The 17,627-nt window shown below is 40.4% G+C and overlaps 1 long non-coding RNA gene across 1 annotated transcript; it reads left to right on the forward strand.

Annotated features, from left to right (window-relative positions):
- The first annotated feature begins 276 nt into the window (after positions 1 to 276).
- LOC143419862 (uncharacterized) lies at positions 277 to 1,360 on the forward strand. The gene is made up of 3 exons (XR_013099878.1): positions 277 to 409; positions 585 to 813; positions 941 to 1,360. It is a non-coding gene; the product is annotated as an uncharacterized LOC143419862 (long non-coding RNA).
- Positions 1,361 to 17,627: the final 16,267 nt, after the last annotated feature.

Raw genomic sequence — 17,627 nt, forward strand, 5'->3', positions numbered from 1 at the left:
AAATGACGAGAGTATTTATGTTCAAATAGAAGATTTATTAAAAAGGAAGGCAGGTTTGTGGGCTCTAAGTGAGAGATCTTAGCATCTATTCTACACCACTGCAAAGATCCATCATGGTGCATGCATATTGCTTGCTCCATCGCTGCAGCTCATCTGCATGTAATTGACATTGATGGTACAGTCTGGCCAGACTGGAAATCAAGTGGTCCTGCAAAAATCTAAAAATCCCATCAATCAGCATGTTTATCGCTAACTATATTTACTTTTGATTTATTTAGATCCAGATGCAACACTTTACACATCAACAGTAAACAAGTCTCAGCGCCGCCTTCTGCCGAAGTCTGCCGCCGTTCACTCAGAAACAGACACACTGATCAGGAATTTTTAGTTAGGAAGTTCTGCTTTCCAGGTGAAATCCCTCACTCTCAGGGCAATAACTGCATGCTACATCCTCCACAGTATTCCTTATTGGTATTCTGAAGATGATATTTGCAGTGAAGACATCACTTAAGCAGCAGGATATGAGTTAGAGGTTAAATGATGACTTGGACATTTTGCATTTCCCCCACTTGTCATTTATCCAGCTTCATGAAGTCATTTACTCTGCCGCCGACTGGATAAACACAGGCTGATGGATGGACTAGTGATCTGGCTCATGTCTGTAATGAACGAAGAACTACAAGAGGCTCTCCTCAGCTGATTGCTCCACACTGTGCTGGAGCTGTGTCATCCCATCAGATCACTCAGTCTTCGCCGCCTAGCTGACTGGCAGGACATTGTCGGCTCGTCATTCCTCCAGCTATCTTTTGCACGGTAATGTGCTTTGCCTGATTAATGTAGCCGAATTAGCTATGTCTCCTTACCTACTTTAAATTGCAGCAAAAGGGCACTCAGGCGGAGGCTTTCGTAATTTTACATTCCACCCTCCGTGTCTCTGTAGTTACCGGGGAGCAGCGGGAGTGTATCTTGCCTTTGCCATGTCATTATGGCGCCTTGAATCAGCACGCTGGGGCCTAAGTGGTGGAGGTAATGTCTCGTTCTGTTTGTACCCTGCCGTCTTTTAGAATGACAGAGAAATGAGCGAGACACTAATGGTGAAGACCCACCACAGACTGAAACACTTAGAAATGCATTAGAGCGTTCAAAAATGACGCTGTTAGCCTTACGGCCCGAACCCATCGACTTTAGAGTGGCAAAACATTCCGTTTTCACTTAAACATGCAGCAGAAATCACAAGGCAACAGCTAAGTACATATTTTCACATCCCCTCTGATCCCACATGGCAACTTATGTGGTTTTAAATGCAACAACTCCTCAAATCACTTTCACTTTGGCAGACCCTTACATGATCTTTGGTTGCATTACAGTTTGTTTAGGGTGATTACATACCGTCTACTCTATGAAAGAAGCATGAGATTTTTCATCACACTCCAAAGACAAAAATAAGAAATCCACAGAGAAAAATTGGGGGGGGGGGGGGGGGGGGTGTCTTGATTGCGGCAAAATACCAGGGCATTATGGGATTAAGTCGCAGCCCAGCAACACAGAGCTGGATCAAATTGATCATCTGAGCCGGAGTGCTCGGGGGGCCTGCAGGCGAAGGACGCGTATTGTTTCACAAGGTAAGACGCCTGCCTGCAATGCAGTACAGTACAGAGCACAATCTGCAGCCATCTCTACACACTGAAGGGCACGTCTCTTTTCCCGAGCCACAAAAAAAAAAAAGGCAAGTGCCAAGCGTGCATCCATCTGAAACGCTCGCACGGTGCTGCTGAAATGCAGAAGTAATAAGGATGAGTGAGGAGAGGAGATCAGCTCGTGCAGATGAATGCAGATAATTTAACCAACCGGCAAAAACATTTTCTAGTTTATTTATAGCAAAAATAAAGGAGACTTATTTCAACCCTGAAACAAAAGTCTGAAAAACATTAAGAGCTTCTCCCGTCGGCTAATAAGATGAAAATTTCAGGAAGTTGCATCACAGAAATAAACCTTTTCTTCTCAGGAGCCCTCTAGCTGTGGTCTCAAATCACTGATGAAGGGACACATCAAACACTGGTCAGGCTCGGTTTTCTGCAGTAGAGGCTCCATGGTTGAATCAAGGCACTGCATGCTCTGAGAGATGCAGTAATTGGAGAGGAGGAGGAGAGCACAGATGCAGGAAAATGGATTCTGTTGGGCCCCACTGCTGAGCCAAGCAGAACCCCAGAACAGTCTCTGCATCATCTTATCGCTCCTTCCACCCCATTTGCAAAACAAAGAAGCAGAAAGAGAAGAGGCGAGCCTTCAGGTTGAGCTCCACACACATATGCCCCAGGGAGCTTGCAGCTTATGCAGGGCCGTCTTTCCTGTGCTGAGCTATGCTGCTTCTGCATACAATATTAGCAGAAAAAACCCATAATAAGACGAGCTGAAGCATGCGGCTCCACAGAGACCAAAATATCTAAAGCCAGTGAGCTATTTTCACTTTGTAGTAGGTAGACTCATCGGTATTGATTGGCAAACACAAAAAGTTATCAGCATACATAAACAGATGAATGAGCTTAAATCTTGTTTGGTCCTGGCACCCTAACTTTACCACGGGAGCTTAAATCAATATTGGATGTGGGGGAGGCTAAGAAAATAAATTCCATGCCAATAAACTCTGAAAACCCGACTTTTTTGTCTGGAGGAATAAAACATGCCTTGCAGCTTTCACTACTTAAAATACAAGCTTTTCATTGATTTGGACATTTTCAAGGATTAAGCAACAGTTTTGAGGAGAAAATTCAACACTGCGTCTTTTAGTTTAATCCTCGGAAATTGTATGATATGCATTTCCAGATACAGTATCTCTCTTTATGTCCCAGAAGATTTTTTTTAAAGTGTATTATCAGTAGAAGAATTACTATTCCAAAGACTCCATGACTTTCTCTATCATTTACAGTGTTTTTACAGTAGTTTACTTGAAATACTTTTTTAGTCTTAAGTTAATATATCAAACTGCTTTTTCCTGGCTGTCTAAACATATTCACTCTTGCTTTAGAGGTTAGGTTAAAGTACAATCCAGGGAGGTAAGTGAGCAATGCTGTTTAGCCTTTAAAAAATATGTGAAAAAATGAAAATTCCATAGGAAAAGTAGCCCATCTACAACAATCTCCACAGCTGTGTCTATTCTGTGCATGCATGTGATCATTTTTCATCACTATTAGTACTGGCTGTGGTTTGTTGGCTTGCTGACTACCTTAATCCAACCTGCAGGACCTGAACAACCATCAGTGACCACAAAGCAGAATAATCTGAATTTAAGCTGGTAACATTAGTGCTGACTCAGAGGTTTTGAGCCAGGTTAACACGCTCACGAGCATGCCAAAAGTGTATTGACGTGCAGATGAAAATAGACTTCAATAAACAGCTGTTACAAGCTACAGCGCTCAGGTGTTTTAGGAGTGAAATGATGGAATGCTATCTTGTTTTAGAAGATTTATGTCTTTAAAACAAACCAGTGGGATTGGAGCTGAGTGAAACAGACTGACTAGGAAAGTCAGAATGTAAGAAGAGGCAAACAAACATTTTTGCACACAGAAAAAAAAATACCGACATAATTTTCTTTTACTTGGACGGATATGCAGTAGCCAAAAATCTGTGTAAAGCTTTTTTTTTTATGCTGTACTGAGCAGCTGTGCAATCATTTGAGTGGACTGTAATGCACTGTCAGCATGTGTGTTCTGCAAACCTCTAAGAAAACTGTGATTACAATATACTTTTTATTACCATCTATCTTTGCCTGTGATTATTACTTTATTTGCCGTCTCCGAATTTTTAACAACTGTGCCTTCCGTTTGAAATAATTTGGGTCCGCTGACAAGTATGCTGAAGCTGCAGAACTCTTTTATAACTCTAAGTTTACAAATCAGCAGCATGGTTAAGAGAAGATAATTATGATAAGCATTCCTGTTGAAATGCCACGGGGATCTGCAGGGGTAGCTAAGTTAAATATGCTAGCTGGCTGATTACATTTAATTCCCCCCGTCTACCATGGCAATGAGAACAAATTGGGTTGTTGGGGCTGCTGATAGTACTAATCTCTGCAATGGCAATGGGATATTACAGTAAAACAGGAAGGCACATTGAGATGTCGCGTTATGGCTGTAGGAAGGACTACATCACGCTATAAATGAGATTCTGCTGGGTTCTTTCAACTGAGAAAAAAGCTATTAGTGCTTTAGCTCATTTCTCTATCCCTGCTATATGATTTGCTTGATTAAGGTCATTTCATTATGACTTTGTAGTGTATATCTATTACCCCGCCAACTCAATGAATTAACAGTCTCTGTCTTTCTCACACACACCAACAAATACATCTTCCAAAAGCCACACATACTAAATACAGCTTGAATATAGAAGGGATCGTAGGCCTTGCAAGCATGTCCTTGACACCTCTCTGTGGCTCGGCTCTCTTTGCTCCCCAGTATGGCTCCGGGGCAGTCAACCCCATCTCGTCCAACATGAAAATAAAACATACTCAAGACAGCAAAAGAAGCAGATTCTCTCCAGGCAAGAGCATGTCCTCTACGTTTTTGTAGCTGCCTGGCCTAATTGTAAAATACTTGCCCTGCTGTTTCAACAGTGAATGATTTGTGGCCTAAAGCAAAGAATCTATCAATGCCAGGTTGAACCTGAGAACCTTGCATTATTACACCCATTGTTACTGAACATAAGCAATACAGCTGTGTTTGCTTGGAGCATGTGTTTAGTGCAGCATGGACCTAGGCAATTCATAACAATAATGGGGTGGCCCCAAACACACATCTATAAAAATATATTAACAAAAAAAAACACCGTAGGCAGACCTAAATATATTCAGGACAACACTTTTCAGTAGCCCTAATGTATTTTTTTCCTATCTAATGTATGCACTGTTATTTGTGTAGGCTTTTTTTCCCCCAGGTTTAGTACAATACACAGAAATAACAGGTCCCACTACTGCATTCTTACTGGAGAGTGTTTTCAGCAGGTGAAGCGATCCAAAGTGTTTACATTGTGTACAATAAGATTTGTTCAGATAAACAGAGAGGGATCTTATTGTAGTTTACTGGCGGATGAACTTCCCGGAGACAAATGCCAACCTCATCATTTATTTTGTCTGCGAGGACATGCATTATATTTTATTTGTCCAGCTTTTATACGGCTAGTGTTTAAAGCTATTATACAATTCAAAGTGAGCGGCCACAGTGAGTGTGTTTTTAAATAGACAGTAAACTGGTTATCATGTGATCTAAAGTACAGACAGTCTTTGGGATATTGGATCTGTGGTATTTTAATCCTTGTATGTATTATTAACTAGTAATAACTAGTAGCCCGGCTATAATTATTGTAGTTTTACATTTTCCCATCTGACACTTGACTCTAGTTGTGGTTGTCAAGATAGGTGGAAGTGAGAAATATAGAAAAGCATGCAAAAGTATATTACTTCCATTCTCTGGCTATAGGGGAACAGCTATAAAATGAAATATTAAGTAACACCAGATTGTACTTACTGAAAACAAAGACATGACAACCACCTGTTAGTACAACTAACTGTAACAAAAACTAATTACTTGCCAGATAATTCAGACAAAAACACTCCAAAAAGGCGTAAACAACCCAAATGCATTCAAGAAGTGTGACTCAAACTACCTGACGTGCCATTTGGCAGACAGCTAGATACTATAGCCGCCTGTATCAGTATTCGTCTGTCATTTAAAGCATCAACACCATTAATCCAGCCTTAATACAATTTAAATGAGATTCATACAAAACAAAATAGTCAGCAAAAGAGAAGACAAATGTGTTGCTAAGCTGTAAACCTTTTTAATTTCTGCTTCAAGCTGTGAATTTTAACGTGTGATTCGGAAGCTAGTTTCCAGTGAATATGTGAGGAACTGCATTTTTTCTACTTGAACTCTGGCTGTATTTTTTCAGTTACTGAGACTCCTGTTTGTTGAAAGTGTAAAATTAATAATACTCATGTCCCTGAAAACATGAGTCAATGGGTTTTAGTGAATTGAGATCTTGCAAAAAGCACTGAAGTGTCAATTATCTTTTTCCAAACTAAAGATATAACTGAATAAAAATGATCTCTGGGGAGGATCTCACATTAGATACACATTGAACAAAAACACAGCCATTTCCATCAGAAACAAATTACCTGTTAAAATCATGCAGGGTCTAGTTTTGATTTTCTTTTCTTTTTAAATTTGTTTCCCTTTGTTGCTTAATTTTAAGTTTTCCTTTTTGCTTGTGATCCTGGCTACCAGCATAGCTGCAGGGATGGCAATGTTATGCTCAAGGACTCATAGTTGGTCCACAGCTCAGATATATGGAGTCAATTTTTGTGAGCAATTACAGATTCCTGATGATTATTAAACAGATTAAACAGTTTGGAGTAATAATTATTGGATAGATTGCCATCAAATTTAGGAAAAACTTCATTCTCCCCTTGTGAAAAGCAATAGTGACTTTTCATAATCATTATTATTATTAATATTATTATTATTATTATTAACTCTATGATTTTTCCCAGACTTTCACATTTTGCTATAGACTCGAGAAAAGCAGTGGTATCAGACTTTTTCTTCTTCTTCTTCTTTTGGCTAAAAATTGATCATTGGTTGAATTTTGGGTGTGCCGCCCTGCCTGCCATGAGAGAAGACAGACACACAAGCAGAGTGGCAGCATTCGTCGCTCTGTGAGCAGCAGGCATAGAGGAGCTTCACCAGTACAGAGACAACTCTCAGGCAGATGCCACTATAAATAATGCATGAACAATAGAGCCAGCAGAAGAACCTTGGAACAACTAATTATTCAGCCCGACATTTCAGCAACTCACAGCGAAGTTAATAGCTAAAAAAGATGGAATTCAGGCCATGATCGCTGCTGATGTGAGTTAACACTGACGTTGTAGGAACAGCCAAGCTCCATTATGAGACGCATTAATCTACACCTAACACAACAAGTTGCTTTCTCTTGCTCATACTAAAACAAAACTAAAATGCATGTTTGGACTGTTCAGAAGATCTTTATGAAAACGCAAATGTCTTTCTCTTGCTACCCAGTGATAAGTGCTCCTCCATAAGAGCAACTACAAAAAAAGCACTCTTTCCACTCAATTAAGAATCACCAACGGTGGTGCTCCTCCTACTATGAGTCGAATCTGAGTAGCCCCAAACACTCGCAGCAAACCTCGGCACCGGTAAAAGACATGCATGGTAATCACAAGAGGACAAAAAGGCATCTCATTCCACCACTTCTGCCATTTTGATCTCATTAGTGTGCAACGAGAAAAAAAACACAGATAGCTGATGTGATAGGCTGATCAGATTCACAGCAGAGGAAATACGGATAACTATTAGCTCGTTTAACGTTTATGGTTTGTCTCATCTTAATTTTCAACCCTCGCTCTGTCGTTCACTTTTAACTGGAAATAGGCCTCATTATCATATTTCCAGCAATTGCATACTGTTTTCTTCCTCTAATTTTTCATATCCGTAATTACATTGGCTGTTAGCGCAGGAGCATAAATCCTGTGGGAGGCTAATAAATGGCTGAGGTTGATGACAGGAGCAGAAAAAACCCACAGCTGGCAGTGTGTCTTTGAGCTAAGTAAAGGAGCTCAGTGTCATGATGAAACAGCATCATGTTTGCCGTTCATACGCAGAAAAAACAGGGTGAGCCCTGGACTTGCATTTATCAGAACCCTCACTTTGGAGCTGTGCTGATGTAGGATCAGCGGCCGGCTCATCGGCTTCGCAGAATGACTTTAATCTGTGAATGAAGCATTAGTTTGTTTGCTGCAGCACAATTAGTAGTCAAACACTGGTTTTCACAAGCCATTAGTGACTCCAGAGGGATTATGCTAGGCAGCACCACCTTAGCTTTGTTGCGGCCTGTCACAAAATAGATAAAGATAAATATGAAGACTTGGCCCATGGCCAGATCCAGCTGCTAAATGGGCAAATCTGGCTCAGTGGACAGTAATGTGTGAGCGTTGACGAGAAGCAAGCATTGTGTCGCAGAACATTATGAGCGTTTTCGCACCTGTGCTGTTTAGTCGGTTTAAATCAAACTCTGTGGACGTGTAATCGCACTTCGAACGTGAACAAACTACAGTTTGGCTGGCTGTCGAGATTTATTCTGACCCCTCACATGTGTTATACTCTGAGTTTGCATTGATAAACTCTGGGAGGAGGTACAGGGTGCCCTTATTTATGTATAACCGCCATAAATATTGTTTTGCTTCTCTGTCAGTTAAACTGATAAATGATCAGCTTGTGACTGAATGACAGAGAAGGGGAGAGGTGTTTGAGGTTAATTGTTTTTTAAATTATTCATTAATTGTTACTTATTCCAAGGTCTGTGTGTCCATTTAGGGTTTTTGTCTTCATTTGTGTCGATGTTTGAGTTTCTAGATGCTGCAGATGTCGTAGTCCTTCAGTCCTCCTGGTACTCCTGCCAATTTTTCTCACTCTCCACCTCTCTCTCTCTGCTTGTGTGTGTGTATGTGTTGTGAATGGTATGGTAGGATAATTGAGAGAATCTCCCACTAAACATCAGGTTGGCATATTTTCTATTTCAATTATTGGATGCTTTTGTGTTTTTGTGTGAGATAGAGGCCACACCTATGTGGGAGTGGAGATTTCATTCTAGTCCAGCTGCCAGCTATTTGGAGTTAGTTGATTAGTGATGATTTCAGCCCTTTTCTATAAAGGGTAGAGAAAACAGGAAGGAACGGTGTGTGTTGTAACACATTACCTTTTAGAAGCAGGATCCTCTTGGTCCCCACTCTCCGACATGGCAACATGACATCAACTCACCTGCTCCTTATCTGGTGATCAGTCGGCTCCCTTCAAATACTGAGGACATCCCATCAGTCGGTGCTTGAGCATTAAACGAATCACAGTCCGTGTGTACGCACCTCTCACCATTCTCTCTTCTGTCCAGGAGCCTGCACTGTTTTCCTTGAGGAGGATTTGTGCATTTGAGTTGGAAAGAGAGAAGTCTATTTTGCTATCGAGTCTAAAGATGAAGTGGAATCTATCGGACAGTCGGCTAGGATACTGTACATAGAGACCCTGGATGTTTTCCCTTTTTTAAAATACAATGTAAATAGTTTTTTTTCACATCACTGTCAATAAATTGACCAATCTGCATTCTGGGTCTTTGATTGAGTCCTGCCTGCTCTCAGAGTATGACAGCAGCTGCCTGATACAGAATGATTTTCACCTATGGACGACAATATAGTTATCTTATTTTAAAAGGCTACAAATGTACAAAATCATCAACTGATTCAGACTAGATTAAACAAAGTTGGGGGGGAAACACCATAAGAGTGGGTCATAAGCTAATTGTTCCTGATCAGCCCTTTGAATCTTAATCACATGGAGTAAAGTAGTTAACCCAAGAAGCTATGCAACAGCTATTTAATTTATTGCAGGAGACTGCCTGAATATGGAATAAAACAAGTATTAGTTTATGCAGTGCAAAAAGTAACGCTCAGCCACAACCCCAGGAGATTTACTGATCTTATTGCTAACCAGCTGATGGCTCATATCATACCCTTTTAGGCATCCTGTTTGTAAATCTCATATGTGGCAAGCTATTCAAGTTGCTTTGCCTGGTCTACATTTGCTGCCCACCTGCAAACCGCTTTGCAACCCTCCGACTGCAAAACATTTGCCACCATTGCTCCAAAAGGGAAGACGGCATGTATAATGTGCTGATTATTTTTTTCAGTTTGATTAGTTGATTGATTAATTGTTTGGTTTATTAAGTCTCATAAAGGCACTTTTGAAGTCTAATCAAATGTCAAATGAACAGCTTGAATCAAACTAATTGTGTGGATTAAAACTTGAGCTTGAAACTTGTAACTAACAAACACACTGCCAGGTATGTCAGACGAACCATCACTTGAGCTCATTGCATGTCTACATCTAAACACACTGCATTTATAAATAATAAACAGATTTTTAATAATAAAAGAAATTATTTTTGCTGCCCTGAAGCTCGAGCTGGTTCGGTTTATAAAACACTGTTGTTCTCCCTTTCTACAGGCATTCCTTAATGAATATTGAAAATGTAGATTTAAGCACGCTGAGAGGCTTGGGTAAAATTGGAGTAGCACTTGCAGTTATCTAATTATTGCTCTTATCACTGTAGTAAATCAAATGAATTCCTAGCCAACAATAAGGCTAATGATCCCTCATATTTTTCTTCACTGTGACCACCTCAATAACCAAAAGAACCGAAGAGCCGTTTACCTAAAAAAATATGTGGCAATTTAGCCTCATTAAAAACAAAGCAGTAGAGCAGGTGCAAACTTTAAACAGCCCTCTGTGGTTGGCTGAAAGGCTGCATGGCTACTTAATGAGGTCCCTCTCTGCACTGCTCAGAGAGATGTAAGGAATCTGGCTGGGAATGAACAGCGCAGTATTGTTCACGCGAGTGATGGCCTGAGCTCCCACTGAGCAGATTCATCCGAATGCACCAGAATGCAAAGTGAAACTTGTGTTGCGATGAAGAAATACGACAAGTGCTCAAAGACTTCTTTTTTTTTAATCGAAGCTGTGGGCTAATTAAGCTGTGCGCCGTCATTTGCAACCTGTTCTCCTGCTTTGTGTGGCTGAATTTGTGCGAATCTGAGGGCAGGGGAGATTTGATATCTTGACACCAGCAGGATGTCATGATTACAGCTTCGACATTGACGCCTGTCATAAAGGAGCTTGTATAACATCCTGTGTATACCTTCTACATCTGCTGCTCTTATTGTTCTTCCTTTCAACGTTTCCTCATTATATCCCCATGCTGGTCCAATTGAAACACCACCCACCACTTGGTTTATAAAGCCCACATGGTGACCCCCGTCCTCCCCACTCTGTTTCATTTTATTTCGATGCAGGAATGAATATTCCTGTTTGCTGTTTTCACACCTCCTGTTTGCCAAGACAGCTAGTAAACAAATACAGCCCCTTCGCATTTCAGATGGTACGTCTTAGTGCCCGACAGAGCAGAGAATAGTCTCCTCTGAGTAGAACCAAGCCAACTTGGCTGCTTACAGTATCTCCTCCTGTGCTGTGGTTGAATTTACCTTCTTCTTTTTTTTTTTTTTTGGATGAGGTGCCTCTATACAAATGTATGAAGAGGGTTGAATGAGCAAGGGCTCAAGCCATCCCTATGCGATTATGCACACCCCCATCTGCTAAGAGCTTAGCTAAGAAATAGCCATGGTCAGCAACAATAGGAGGGCCCTAAGTGTACCAAGAAAATATCCCCACATCATTACACTACCACCAGCAACCTGAACTGTGCCATCCAAATTAACTCATCAGACCAAGCAACCTTTTTCCAATTTTCTCCTATTGACCAATTCTGGTGAGCCCATGTGAACTGTACCCTTCCTCTCAGTTATAGGCAGTCTGGCTATTTTCTTCTAAGCTGTCGCCGCAACAAGAAAACTGCTGCTCATTGGATCTTTTTTTTCCCAGATCATTCTCTGTAATCCCCAGAGATTGTTGTGTGGGAAAATCCCAGGAGTGGAAATACTCAGACCAGCCTGTCAGCCACCAACAGCCATGCTACATTTAAAGCTGCTTAAATCACCTTTCTTACCCTGTTTGAACATGTTGGCCATGGTTATTTTCCTAAATGATTTGACTGTTGAGTTGTTGCCATGTGTTTGGATTACTAGATAACTTTATTAACGAGCAGTTGAACATATATACCTAATAAAGTGACCGGTGAATGTGTAAGTGAATGTTGATGAAGACTAGCTGCTTAAACAACTAAATGACTGAATTATTCAGGAATCATTAAGGAAGCATTCCACTAATTTTATTCTGTTTTCTACTTTTCAGTTTGCTCAACATTCTACTTGGATTGTTCCACTGAGGATTTGGCAAAAGGGATGTTTGTATATTTAAATAATAATGACAATGAAGTAAAGAAAAAAACAAAACAAAAATAGGATTGAGAATTTTTATCATCGAGTCTTTAATTTAATTACACCCAAATAGTCAAATTAAAGCTTCTCAAATGAAAATAAAGTTTCTCACATCACTGCAACATTAACATCTTTTACTTTTGAGATTAAATTAAATGTTCTGCATGCTTATATTTTGAACTCAAGGAAAGGGGCTTGTGAAAAGTAAATGCAAACTTTCTTTCTACAGTGGACTTGCACTTCAGAGTGAGAAATAATAAAACAGCTGTCACTGCTGTGCTGAAAAAATGTTTCTACACTGAAAAATTCATCAGGAATACATAAAGAATCTGACCTTTAAGCAGAATCAACAATCACACTGATATCAATGAAATCTTATCATTGTCCTTCCCTAAATGTCATGAACCTTTTTCCCAATGGGCTTATGCTAGAGACAATAATAGACACTATATACTCCTTGTAGAGTATACTCTATACTGCTGGTTTTCAAACCTGTTTCTGGAATACCCTATCCACAGCCAAAAAAGGTTCATGCCCCATATCCCACAATTTGCACGACTCATTAACCATAAAAAGGATCCAAGTTAAACTGCAGTGAAATAAAGGTCAGCACAGTAGCATCTGCAAACTCCAAACTGGTTTTTTTTTCCTTTGTAAATACTCTCCATTCAACCCAGTTTCAATCGATATTTTTCTCCTCGTGGTCCATTCCCCGCTAGTAGGGCCTGCTCTACGGTTTGAGAACCACTGGAGTGAGCCTTAGCTGTAAGGCATTCACCAATCTTTTGCTACACAATCTTTTACTGAACTAAACTCAAGCTAAACTCAAATAGATTGAAGAAGACTCTCATGTCAAATCTTTTCTGCACACTATGGCTGGACGTGCTGCTAACTGCCCACAGAGAGGCCCCATATCGCTCTGTTCACCCTATCTGTCACTCAAACGCTGATCCAATCTAACAGGAGAGCCGAACTCCTCCAAACACCCGTGGAGATAATATTTAAATCTGCATGAAAGCACAAATTTGCGATTCAATTACAAATTCTCTCCAGTCGGACACATTCCTGCACGTCACCAGACATGGTCAGAGGTGCTGAAGCTTCTCTCTCTGGCAGACTCTGATAAGACTATGTGTCTGAGGTGATATTTCTCAGCAGTGAGATCAAACAGCTGTCCGGTTGTCAAGGTAGAGGCCTGGATCTAAGCGTTGCTAACCAACTCATCCTCAGAGATCTCGTGCATCCTGATTTATGCCATGTGTTCAGTCTTTTGGCAGTGACTATTGCAACCATGTGGCACACCCAGCGTCATAGGCTCCTGACCCTTTATAAGCGAACTGTCTCCCCCAGTGCCCACGTATCCCTCTCTTGGCTGCAGATGTTTTAATATCAACCTTCCTATTTATATCACTGAGGGAGGATTTAATATTAGAAACACATCAGAGTGTAACACAAGACAATTCACAGCAACAACACAAAGTGCAGCGATTCAGACCATCCACAGCACTGAATCAATCAATCAATCAACAGCTGTAAAACTGTCTTAACCTTTATAGAGACAGGATTTACTTATTTTTAGCTAGTGATCTGAGTGCTGTGCACATCCTCCCTTCGTTCAACATGTCTGCCCTGATTATATATGCTCTGACCAGTTATTATTGCCAGGGACTGAAATTGAAACCAGGTTCCAGTTGCCAAATTGTTCCACATAGTCCAAACCTTTGGAACTGTACGCCTCCAAGATCAATCAGTTCCAATAGAAATGCTGCCATATTTTTCTAACACAACCGTATTGCAAAACAATTGCACTGAACTCAAAGAAGTTGAGCCTATGCATGCATTTGTGCCTTTTTTCCTATCATCACAGCTAATAAACCTAAAAGAGGCCTGTAATGGCCTGCTTTTTTCCCAGGCAACAGACAACTGATCAGGAATCAATAGGAGAATCAATAAAGCATCTGACCTATAAGCAGAATCAATATTGGCTTGAGTGTCAGCATTTGTCCTTAATCACCACCAGTCACGGTGGGTGGGATTTGTAATTTGGTGATGAAAGAAAGAACTAATATTGTCAAATGGGTAATCAGTCAATGGGTAATCAATGCTGGTATGTACCAGTTGTGGATACTGGGATGGGATAAAGTTAGATAGAATCCAACTTTATATTCAGCTTCAAAAAGCAACACACAAAAATAAAAAATATACATTTGTGAAAGCACCATCATCACTGTCATCATTCCACCCAGTCCTCCTCAGTTAAAATGAGACCTTCATCATTACCCACCAACATTAAAACGACTTTCTCATCCTGAGCTTTCAAATATTTAATGGCACAAAAGACAGAAGAATTTGCCCACTATAAGGATCTGGATTGGTTCACACCTGTCTCCTTTGTGGTTTACAACAAGATAGCTGTTCTTATCATATCTCTTTGTATCAGTGTATTGTTGGCAGTGGTGGAAATAAATAAGCACGAATCTGATTTACAGGAAGCTGCACTACTGTGATGAAGAGCCTGCATTTATCAGGTGCATCATTTGTTGATGTTAAAAGGTTTCACAGCAGGATTTCGTGAAAATGTAGACCTATCCCGTCACAAAAAATATACGTGTCAAGATGTACCATTACTGGTGTGGTTGCTTGGACCATATACACAAAATGTATATGGTTGCTGTAACCTTACCCAGTTACCCTGCATTTAGGCCTATGTTCGTGATTAATATTTTAATCTACAAAATTCCAAAACAGTTCTCTGAAATTTGTGGAAATCTAAGGCACTATCTTCAAATAGTATTTATTTTGGTCCTTATAAAGCATATTTGTTTAGCTGCAATCTGCAAATGGTGTTTTTGCGTTAAAAAGGTTTTTTTGTTTTTTTTTACCAATCATGGAGTTCCAGCTTTATTAACAATGTGACTAAATTTTGGCCTTCAAAATTTAGATATTTTAAATTTCATCACTTATTTTCCAGCTTTAGGGAGTATTACTCTTGAGCTTTGGCCATGCTTGTTTTTTTAATATTTGATATTTTCTATTTATGATTTATTGACAACACAGGAGATGGCTTGCTGTGCTTCTTTTCAGTCTGAAAGCCCAGGAAGACTCCTACCTGTGAGCCCTACATTTACAATATGGCAGATCAATGGGAATTCATGAATAGAGATACGGTTCAGAGTATCACAGTTACCCAGAAGGAGCTTGGAAATAGCTTTTGAGACCATATGTCGTAGATTTCCTTTGGGTTTTACCGTATTCACTTGCATTCACTTGCAAGACGGTCCATAGACGAAAAGTGTCAGTTTTAACTGCAGGTATACGCAATAACATAGTTGGCATTCCCCCTTTATTAAAAAAGCAATAAATGTATAACATCGAATAGGATTAAAAAAATAAAAAAGAAGAAGGGTGAAATGAATCTGAATGGTTTCATGATCGATGCACGCACACGGACACACGCGCATTCATTCGGACCTCAGTCTAAGCTTAAATTCTAGCATCATGTGTAAATACTTTCATTTTTCAAAGTATTTCTCATGCACAAACTGATAAAACTGGGTATACGTGCACTTCGGGTTGACAGTTAACTGTGCGCAAAAATCACCTGAGAAACCAGCCTGCGCTTTCTCCACAGGGAACACCTCTGAAAGCCCAGTATAGGAAGAGCTAAAGACACGACAACGCATGCTTGTGTTAATTACACCAAATGCAACACTCACGTCTCTGAAGCGATTCCAGTGTTTGATCTTACGGCTGTACTGGGAGATGGTTGACAGCCATTGCTCATCTTCCATGAAATTCCCGGCTTTTCCTGCCTCTTTCCCACTTTTCACGTCCACCTGGAGCGAGACGCCCACCAGCAGACACAGGCAAGCAATGATTCTCACAGCCACCATGGTGCTCGGGCAGTGTGGTCTGGGATGTATCCTCTTGCTACTGCTGCTGCTCCTGCCGCTGTCCTCCAGCCAATGAGCCACATACGAGACTGCTGCTGCTGCCTCAACAGACTGAATGGAAATGAGAGAGAGAAAGAGAGAGAGAGGGAGGGAGAGAGGGAGGGAGAAGGAGAGTTAAAGGGGAGATTAGATCCTGCGCTAATCATTTATTTGTGCTCACTTTGAATCATTATTTCAGCGTCTTCTTGTTGTTGTTTGATTTACTTTTTCAGCCCACACACAAACACACACTCACACACTCAGAAATCCTAACAGTCACACTGTAAATGAATCATACAAGTAGAATAAATGTTTTCTGGAAGAATGCCATTTAGCCTACGCCTACAGCTGGGTTCAGACAGTGAAAAGGAAATGAGAGAAAAATTGCTGCAATTTAGTTGATATTATAAGGAATTAGTGCCCACAACATGGTTCCTCGGACTACCAGTGGTCACTGAAGAGTCCCAAACGGCCTCATATCAACCGAGGTTTCATTTATGTTAAAATTAGCACCGGGAGAGGATGCCAATGTCAGAATCATATATTATCTCACTCTAAAATGTGACATCAGATATAAATGGACTCAAAACAATGCTTATTGTATTATATTGGATGTGTCATTACAGAAAATTTCATGATTCGCAACTTGTTCCCTTCTCCCAAAACCTGAATGTGATATTTTCAAGTTTATTAAATGTTGACTTGTGAAGGTGCTAGTAAGCAGTGCCGGGTATCCCTCTTTTCAGTTAACTGACAGAATGAAGACTGGTGCCATTGTTTTTATCTAACTCTCTGACAAGAACAAATGAAGGAAGCAATCATCACAGCGTAACACACAGTCAGTTAAACATCAGGCATCTCAGCCTGTCCACCTGGAAAGCTTAAACCTCTGTGAATCAATTTCATCTGCTTTGATGCAAATGAAAGTGACAAGAAGTGTAGTGAACAGGCCTTTGAGTGAAACAGTTTGTCTTGGCTACGCTTTGTTTAAAACTTGCCTCTAACTGGCTGCCCATTGCAGACAGAAGGTTAAAACAGCAAATGGGTGGTGCTTCTGTGCAGAGATGACCATATAAGATACAACCACAATCTCAGACTAAGATGACTCAGATACATGGACAATGAGCACAAACCAGTTTGCAGACAAGCCTGGGCCTTTGCTAGCTATGGCAGGTTGGTAATACAGTACACTGGAAATTTAACATTTCTTTGAACTGTGTTGAGTAAACGCTCAACTGTTATTGAGTAATGTAACAATTTGTGCTGCCAAAGTGATTTTATGAAGTTATGAGTTAGCGTACTTATATACTTTATATACCTTCAGCAACACATGGGAAACACTAGCTGCCTCATTATTGTGTTGTGCATATAGATTTCCTAGTAGCTTAATCTATAATTATAAATCAACCTTTCTGATGTTGAAATGCTGAGACTTTCATTGGTTTGACTGCCTGCACCAAATGATGTTGTAAAGATGGACTGTGGAACGAAACAAGTTTAAATGTGTTGCGTTGCGGCTTTTATCCCCCATTCTTTATGACCTCTAGTTCTGCTGTAGCTGCACATCATCTTAAGTCTATCCACGTTATTCCTGCTGCTGCCTAAACTCTGCATGCCCTCTCCTCCTTCGCTCCCTCTGCTGTGCATCCCATCCCCATGAAGATAAACCTAATCCAGCCCTCTGCTCAGATTCATTTATGTTTAAGATTACCAATATTGTCCGTGGCTGAGTAGCCAGG

This window comes from Maylandia zebra, linkage group LG8 (assembly GCF_041146795.1).
Source record: "Maylandia zebra isolate NMK-2024a linkage group LG8, Mzebra_GT3a, whole genome shotgun sequence".
NCBI lineage: Eukaryota > Metazoa > Chordata > Actinopteri > Cichliformes > Cichlidae > Maylandia > Maylandia zebra.